General features: G+C 30.3%; 1 long non-coding RNA gene across 1 annotated transcript; it reads left to right on the top strand.

Annotated features, from left to right (window-relative positions):
• Positions 1-3,551: 3,551 nt before the first annotated feature.
• On the top strand, positions 3,552-8,717 carry LOC131931779 (uncharacterized). The gene is made up of 3 exons (XR_009384351.1): positions 3,552-3,613; positions 3,857-3,906; positions 8,593-8,717. It is a non-coding gene; the product is annotated as an uncharacterized LOC131931779 (long non-coding RNA).
• The last annotated feature ends 138 nt before the right edge of the window (positions 8,718-8,855 follow it).

Here is an 8,855-nt window from a genome sequence, read left to right on the forward strand (position 1 = left end):
TATAGTAATAAAACTGCCCTTTATCGCCAATGAGTTATATTTTGAAAAGCTTTTATTAATCTTGCCTCCTTATCATTTCTGTCTGTCTGTCTAGATCGAAATGAAAACCCGATGAAAATGGGAGTGACTCGCGCTTTTCTTTATAGTTATTAAAATAGTAGTATCTTTTTTTGTTTTTAACGAAAATCATTTTTTTCTCCCTTTTTAAGTGCATTTCCCAATCCTAATATATAAAAGCCCAAGTGCGCACTTCTCTCTCTCTCTCTCTCTCTGTCTGTCTGTCCGCAAAATATTTTTCGCCGGACATCACATCAGAATCTGCAGCGATATATGAAGAACTTTATACGGACTTTTGTTGAAAATAATATGTTAGATGTTTTAAATGTATAACCACAATTTTATTTAAAGAAGAAAAATAAAAAATAGAGGAGTATTTGAATGTAGAAAAACAAATTTAATTATGCAACCGGAAAAATGTTTATACTTGGGACAAGAACGCATTTAGCAATGACGTCGCTTATTGTTTACACTAAAAAAAAGAGCACGAAACTGATGACGTCATCTTCCGAGTTTAGAATGAAATAAAGAAATGAACTATTTCATTCAAAAATGATTTAGAGCTACATTCTACGTACGCTATGAAATGTATACAATACGATTTTCTCGGCCTAAACTTTTATAAGTTTTTACTTTATCTATTTAAATTATAGATATAGATCTAGATCTCGATTCTAGATCTAGACTAGAACTAGACGTAGACACTAAGATCTGGATTTAGACTATCTACTTAAAATTAACATAACTATTAACTACCATTGAACAGCCGGGTTTTTAAAGAAATCTATTAAGTCTCTTAATTTTAAGTCTCTTAATCAGCGAGTGCATTTAATATGGTTACCGATGAAGAAATGAACTATTTCATTTAAATCTATAGATCTATTAATAAAAACCTAATAAAAATATATCACTTTAAAAACAAGAAGAATACCGTGGAATAGCCGAGTTTTTAACGGAATCATTTAAGTCACTTAATCAGTGTGTGCCTGTGTTATGTTAAATGTGTCGGATTTTTAGCTAATTAGTTATTTCTTTGCTTTGTCAGTAATATCGTTCAGCGTGTAGTAATGCACATTGCGTTTTGACCAATAACTATTTTATAAATTATTTTTCTCAAACAAGTTCAACATTTTAAAATATATAGGCCTATAATTCACGTGAAACGGGTACCGATGGCTAGTGGTTTAATAACAAGCTTTTAAGTAATTTAAAAGCTTATTATTAAAATGTTTTAATGCATTTCTACAAGCCTTATTAAACTTGCTTCCTCTTCATATCTGATTGTCTGTTCTGATTGTCTGTTTTTCTGTCTGTTTAATCCAGCAATTTCTCTGAAATTCAGCACGTGCGTCAAGACCAGATGACGTAGCAATCTAACATCCAATTTTGTAATGAATTTTATAAATATTTTCTAAAATAAGTAGTCTTACTACTACTATTCCGCACTATTATGTTCATGTGGTGCGCAATTTTTTTTATTGTATTAAAAAATTTAAGGTACTAAATATGCATAAAAAGCATGTTTAATAATATGCTTTTATTACAATTTTTTATTTAACTCACTTTTTCGTAAGTCTGTCGCTTTTCTTTATAGTAATTTAAATAGCTTTTATGTAACTCACTTCCTCGTCAGTCGTCAGTCTGTGTGTTTAGATCGAAACGCCCAAGCGATATTGCAGGCACTTCTAACTGACAGATACAATTTTGTATTTAGTACGTGGGTCAAGACATGTAAAAAAATATCATAAATAACGTTTTGATAACAAGCGTTTATATAATAATGCACTAAAAAATAAAAAAATAAAATAAAGACAAATATTTAAATTATGATAAAGATTTATTTCCTTTTTAGTGCATTTTTACATTAAAAAAACATGTTTTTATGAAAAAAATGTACAAGCTTTTATTTAACTTGCTTCCTCTGTCCGTCTTAATGCTGTCTAGGTTGAAACGGGAGAGCGAAATATCGGGCACTTCTAACCGATAACTTTCTTTGAAATTCAGCACGCAGGTCAAGACTCGATGACAATGCAATATGACATTAAATTCGACTCAATTGAATGCCTAATTAATATTTTATGAATTAATACAAATGTTCTGAAATTGGTATACAGTCTTATCAATCTATTCCGTACTATTACACGCGCTTTAACATTATTTAGGCGCAAAAGAAATTTTCATGCAACTTCATTGTATTAAAAAAATTAAAGTACTGAAAATAATTGCATAAAAACGTTTTTATTTAATAATGCACTAAAAAGAAGAATAAATGATTTTTTAGAAATATATTATAATACGCTAATATCTAAATAACTATAAAGAAAAGCGTTTGTCGCTTGTTGGATACGCGTTGGATACTTTTACAAACAGTTAGGAAGCGACCCACGATTTTCTTTACAGCTATTTAATAAGTAGCGTATTGTTATATTTTAAAAGAAAATCGATTATTTTATCATTTTAGTGCATTATTACATAAAAGTTTATTATTAAAACCTTTTTTCCCCAAGTTTCCACGACAGGGATGATTTCTCGAAATGAAAGTTGCTCGATATACCCTAATCGACAATTGCCCCAAAGCAACTCTTGAAACCCCCATCCGCATTACTCTAATATATTGGTTGATTGGTTGATTGGTTAGTTGGTTTATTAATTAATTGGTTGGTTGTTGGTTGGTTGGTTGGTTGTTTGATTAATTGGTTGATTGGTTGGTTGTTTGGTTGGTTTGTTAGTTGGTTGGTTGGTTGGTTGTTTGGATGGTTGGTTGGTTTGTTGGTTTGTTGGTTGGTTGGTTGGTTGATTAGTTGGTTTGTTGGTCGGTTTGTTGTTTGGTTGGTTGGTTTACTTAGCAAAGATTGAATATGATGAGTCTTCATGTCTGCCTCTGATGCAATCTGAAATTCAATTACATCTTTGTATTAATGTTTATTAAATCCATCGATCGTTTGCTTTAACCCTTTAAAAATTATGGCAAATCTACGCACACTTTTTAAAACTATATGTGTACCTTTTCAAGTAAAAAGTCAATCTTAAAAAGGTTGGTTTTAAATTGATAGTATAAGAAAGGAAACCTCAAGCAAAAAAAAAATGTTCGGTGGGGCAAAAACTAAAAGTTCTGTTGTCAATACAGCACAAGGAGAAGGAATGTTATTTAAAAACTTGGGGGAAGAGTAGGACATAGGGTGGTTGCATCCCCTTATTATCAAAAGCGTTTACAGGAATTTTGATGACACCCAGTCTTATCTTTAAAAACGTTCTTATGAGCTTACATATTCCAGATTTATCTTTAAAATATTCAAACTATCAATTTAAAACTAACATTTTTAGAATGTTATTTTATTTGTAATTGTACGAGTATAATATTTTTTTAATTATTCGTAGGTTTGCCATACTTTTCAAAGGGTTAAGCAAACTATCGATGGATTTAAATCAACATCAATAAAATAATGTAATTGAAATTCAGAGACAGAAACGAAAATTATTATTTCAACCATTGCCAAGTAAAGCCAAGTCATCCTTGTGAAATATACACTCGAAGTAACCATAGCTAACCCATCAGGTAACTGTAGTTCAATTATTTAAGCTAAAGCTATAATTAATTTATACTGTATTTTTTTTAAATCACCCAAATTTCAGCTGTACAGTCTCCTATCAGTTTTACAAAACCATAAAAAATAAAGGTTTGTTTTACTGTATATGACTATACATCTGAAACAATTTTTTACAAACTTAAAATAAATCTTAACTATCGAATTAAGTTTAATTTTTAGGAAAGCAAATTGAATGACCACTATTTCCACAGCATGAACTGTTTGTCTTTCAACTTGATATTCCTTGTACTGGCTTATTCAGGTATATTTTTATTTAGCCATCTGATAATTGGTTACAAAATAACAAGCTATATATATATATATATATATATATATATATATATATATATATATATATATATATATATATATATATATATATATATACAAACTATAATATACTATAATACACAAATGCAATAAAATAAAATAATAATATAATATATTTAATATACTATAATATACTAATATATACTATAATATACTATAATCTATATATATAATTCTCTTATGGGAGACGTTAGAAAACAAGCTGCAAGCGCGCCTTGCAGTCCCCTCTCTTCCTCTCTATCACTACCACCCCCACCCCCCACATGGTCTGGATAGCGGTGGTTCACTCTAAATGTTTACATTCGTAGAACCGGGTTTAGTGACGGCTATTAGGGGCAGATAATTTAGTTTGAAACGATTTTAAACTTTGAGGAGGTAACTAAGAGGAGGCTGCTTTCACGGGGGTGGGGGGGGAGGGGTATAGGGTAGGGGTTGAGGGAATGGGGGGATATGGGGTAGGGTTTGGGAGAAAGGGGGGGGTATAGGGTAGGGGTTGGGGGAAAGGGGGGGGGTAGTGTTTTAAAACAAATATTTTCAGTGGCAGCATTGGTACTGTCGAATTCACAAATTATGAATTACTGAAAAGTAGAAAATAAAACAACTAAATAGCGGCGTATGATACGCCGAGGGTCGGCTCGTATACTATAATATACTATAATATACTATACACTAACCATTGGTATCGGATACATGTGAATTATAGGCTGATGCATTTTAATGTATACTTGTTTTTGGAAAATTTATAAGATAGTTATTTGTCAAAACGAATCTGTGCTTTCTACCTGTTGAACGATATTAGTAACAAAGCAAAGAAATGGCTACAAATTCGATACAGTTAACATAAGGCAACTAATACCTATTAGAAAAATTTAAATTAAAACCAAATTATATACATTACTAGCCGTCACGGCCTGCTCTACACTGGCCTCTGTGAAAAAACCTATCTGTAAAAGACCATAACCATGACTTGTGTGTTTAGTAAGCAGCATATAACTCGAACAAATAATACATATACAAATACAAATACGACAACGACCACGACAACAACAAAGACAAAGACCTAGACAACGACAACAACAACAACAACGACAAATGTGAGCCCAGCTAGGGGGGGGGGGGATCACTAAAATCTATCTAGATCTACCCTTCCCTAGGCTTAACTAACTAATCTGTCCGCTCAGTGCAACCGTGGTAGAACCCACAGTGGTTAAACCCTAACCTTAGTCTAAATTTTAAAAAAACTACTAAAAATAAAACAAAAACTTTAACAATATAATAAAATTTATTTAACAAAAATATGGAACCAAAACTCACATAAAAAAAACTAGAATATAGATATCTAGATCTAGATAAAACAAAACACTCAAGACATACAAAACAAACAGAACTCAACGAAACAAAACACCCAATTTCGGACCACCGTCCTAGAAAGAGGAAAAATAGACAAATCAATTCAAAATGTAAAAAAAGTTATACACAAGGCACTAAGTTGACACAATTATCAGCCTAAACAAGAGGCTCGCATAAATGAAAGTAAAATCTACAATAATCCATGACTAAACCCAGGCCATCATACTACCACGTGGTCTGGATACAACAAACATTGAGACTTCTCAAAGTCGAAGTGACTAAATAGATCTAGTATTTAGTCACTTTGTATACAAAATAAGCAAACAAAAATATGGAAAACATAATAAAACACTATAAAAATAACCCTACGTTACCATCCATCACATTAATGTGACACAGAAACCCTTCAACACACAGGCCTCGACATTCCAGCAGAATGTCCCTCCAAGTCTACACACCACATTCACGAACAAAAAAACCAATCCTAATCATATCAGCGCCAGAATAGAGGACTACTTAACTAGAAACCACAACAATCCTGAGGAACACAAAAAGACATTCACCTTTTTGTAATAAAATAATTAAATAACTCCCCAGCCCCTTACACAAAGACAAAGACAAAGACAAAGACAAAGACAAAGACAAAGACAAAGACAAAGACAAAGACAAAGACAAAGACAAAGACAAAGACAAAGACAAAGACAAAGACAAAGACAAAGACAAAGACAAAGACAAAGACAAAGACAAAGACAAAGACAAAGACAAAGACAAAGACAAAGACAAAGACAAAGACAAAGACAAAGACAAAGACAAAGACAAAGACAAAGACAAAGACAAAGACAAAGACAAAGACAAAGACAAAGACAAAGACAAAGACAAAGACAAAGACAAAGACAAAGACAAAGACAAAGACAAAGACAAAGACAAAGACAAATACAAATACAAATACAAATACAAATACAAATACAAATACAAATACAAATACAAATACAAATACAAATACAAATACAAATACAAATACAAATACAAATACAAATACAAATACAAATACAAATACAAATACAAATACAAATACAAATACAAATACAAATACAAATACAAATACAAATACAAATACAAATACAAATACAAATACAAATACAAATACAAATACAAATACAAATACAAATACAAATACAAATACAAATACAAATACAAATACAAATACAAATACAAATACAAATACAAATACAAATACAAATACAAATACAAATACAAATACAAATACAAATACAAATACAAACACAAACACAAACACAAACACAAACACAAACACAAACACAAATACAAATACAAATACAAATACAAATACAAATACAAATACAAATACAAATACAAATACAAATACAAATACAAATACAAATACAAATACAAATACAAATACAAATACAAATACAAATACAAATACAAATACAAATACAAATACAAATACAAATACAAATACAAATACAAATACAAATACAAATACAAATACAAATACAAATACAAATACAAATACAAATACAAATACAAATACAAATACAAATACAAATACAAATACAAATACAAATACAAATACAAATACAAATACAAATACAAATACAAATACAAATACAAATACAAATACAAATACAAATACAAATACAAATACAAATACAAATAAAAATACAAATACAAATACAAATACAAATACAAATACAAATACAAATACAAATACAAATACAAATACAAATACAAATACAAATACAAATACAAATACAAATACAAATACAAATACAAATACAAATACAAATACAAATACTAATACAAATACAAATACAAATACAAATACAAATACAAATACAAATACAATTACAAATACACATTTTTTTTATCTGTCTGAATCAGTACTTATTGTATAGGCTTTTGAAAAACATAAATTATAAGAAGTTCCACTTTCGGTTACTGGAAATCGTTGAAAAGTCTACACCGAAATAAAAATTTGATATAATACTTATAATTTAAATTTCAGTAACTTAGGTGTAACGGTACACAAGTTATCGTGTTTACAGACATACACACAGACACATACACAGACGAAAGGACACTTTACACTAGAAGGTGTAAAACGTCAGGATTTATGAAAATATTGATTTCGAATTTGTGTTAGATTACCATACCTCCCTTATACTTCCGATTTAAGAAACAGAAGAAAATCAGAAATGTACAGGGTCGTTCGGTAGAAAGTGCAGATTAATTTGGTTATTTTTTTTTACTTTAAAAATACTATACTCGAAAATAGTAGGGTCATACCGCATTTTTTTTTAAATTATCAGTGGTAGTCGATTATCTAATCAGTAGCAATCGATTATCAAAGCAGCTGCAATCATCGTGTTATACCTCGGTTAAATAAATGTTTAATGGGAGTAGGGAAAAAAGCCCATTAAGCTTCACAAATTAGACATAAAAGAGCAGTACAAAAACTAATGTAAGAGCACTAAAATAAGGTTAAGCTTAGTTAAGCCAAATTGGAAAAACACTTAGCAATTACTGTTATACTGTTGTCAATAACCTTCTTCCATATACAAAAACACGCGCGAATATATATGTATATATATATATATATATATATATATATATATATATATATATATATATATATATAATCGGAGATCATTGTATAATAATAAGCTTTATAAGGACTTAATGATAGATAAAATACTCAAAAATGACGTCCTAATATTAAATCTACCCCCCCCCCCCCTCAGCTTTAAAATGTTCACTTATAATAGTAGCGATGTTTATCTATAATCGGATGTAAGATGTTAATCTTTAATAAGTAAGTTTACGTCATAGTGTTATCTCCTCACTGCCTTGTCGGGATACATCAATTTTAACTTTAACTACTATTTAACTGTGATATAACTTGCTAAATTGTTGCCTTGGTTTAACCACTTAAATGGTCTTCCCCCTTAAATAGTGCCACCCGGTGCTGTGGTCCCCTCATCCCTAATATTTTGTCAAGGCATGATATATAATATCTATGTGTTTTATATAATGATAAGACTACATTCTTTACGGAAATATTTTAGAAACGATACTGAAAATATCTTTACACATTGATATAGAAAAATTAAAATGAAATGTGTAAAGTGTTATGTTATTGCGTTTGAACAAAAAACACATTCTTTACAGAATCCAATTTAAAAAAATAATGCCGAACCTTAAACCTAATCCCAGCACACACTCATGCATAAATATTTACCGACAGGATTTGAGAACATTCGATCAGCTTGGATTAACACGTGTTTGGTGATTAATGAATTCACTAATCGATCGTGTTCTGATTTCAACAATTATGGCTGCAACTGCATAAATAGACTCACCGGTGTCCCTGTTGATATGTTGGACATGTAAGTATACCAACCTATCAATCAACCAACCACCCACCCACCCACCCACCCACCAACCCAACCAACCAACCAACCAACAAACCAAATAACAAACCAACCAACCAACAAACCAACAAACCAA

This window comes from Physella acuta, unplaced genomic scaffold (assembly GCF_028476545.2).
Source record: "Physella acuta isolate Inbredline_101_S28 unplaced genomic scaffold, ASM2847654v3 ptg002030l, whole genome shotgun sequence".
NCBI classification, from domain to species: Eukaryota; Metazoa; Mollusca; class Gastropoda; family Physidae; genus Physella; species Physella acuta.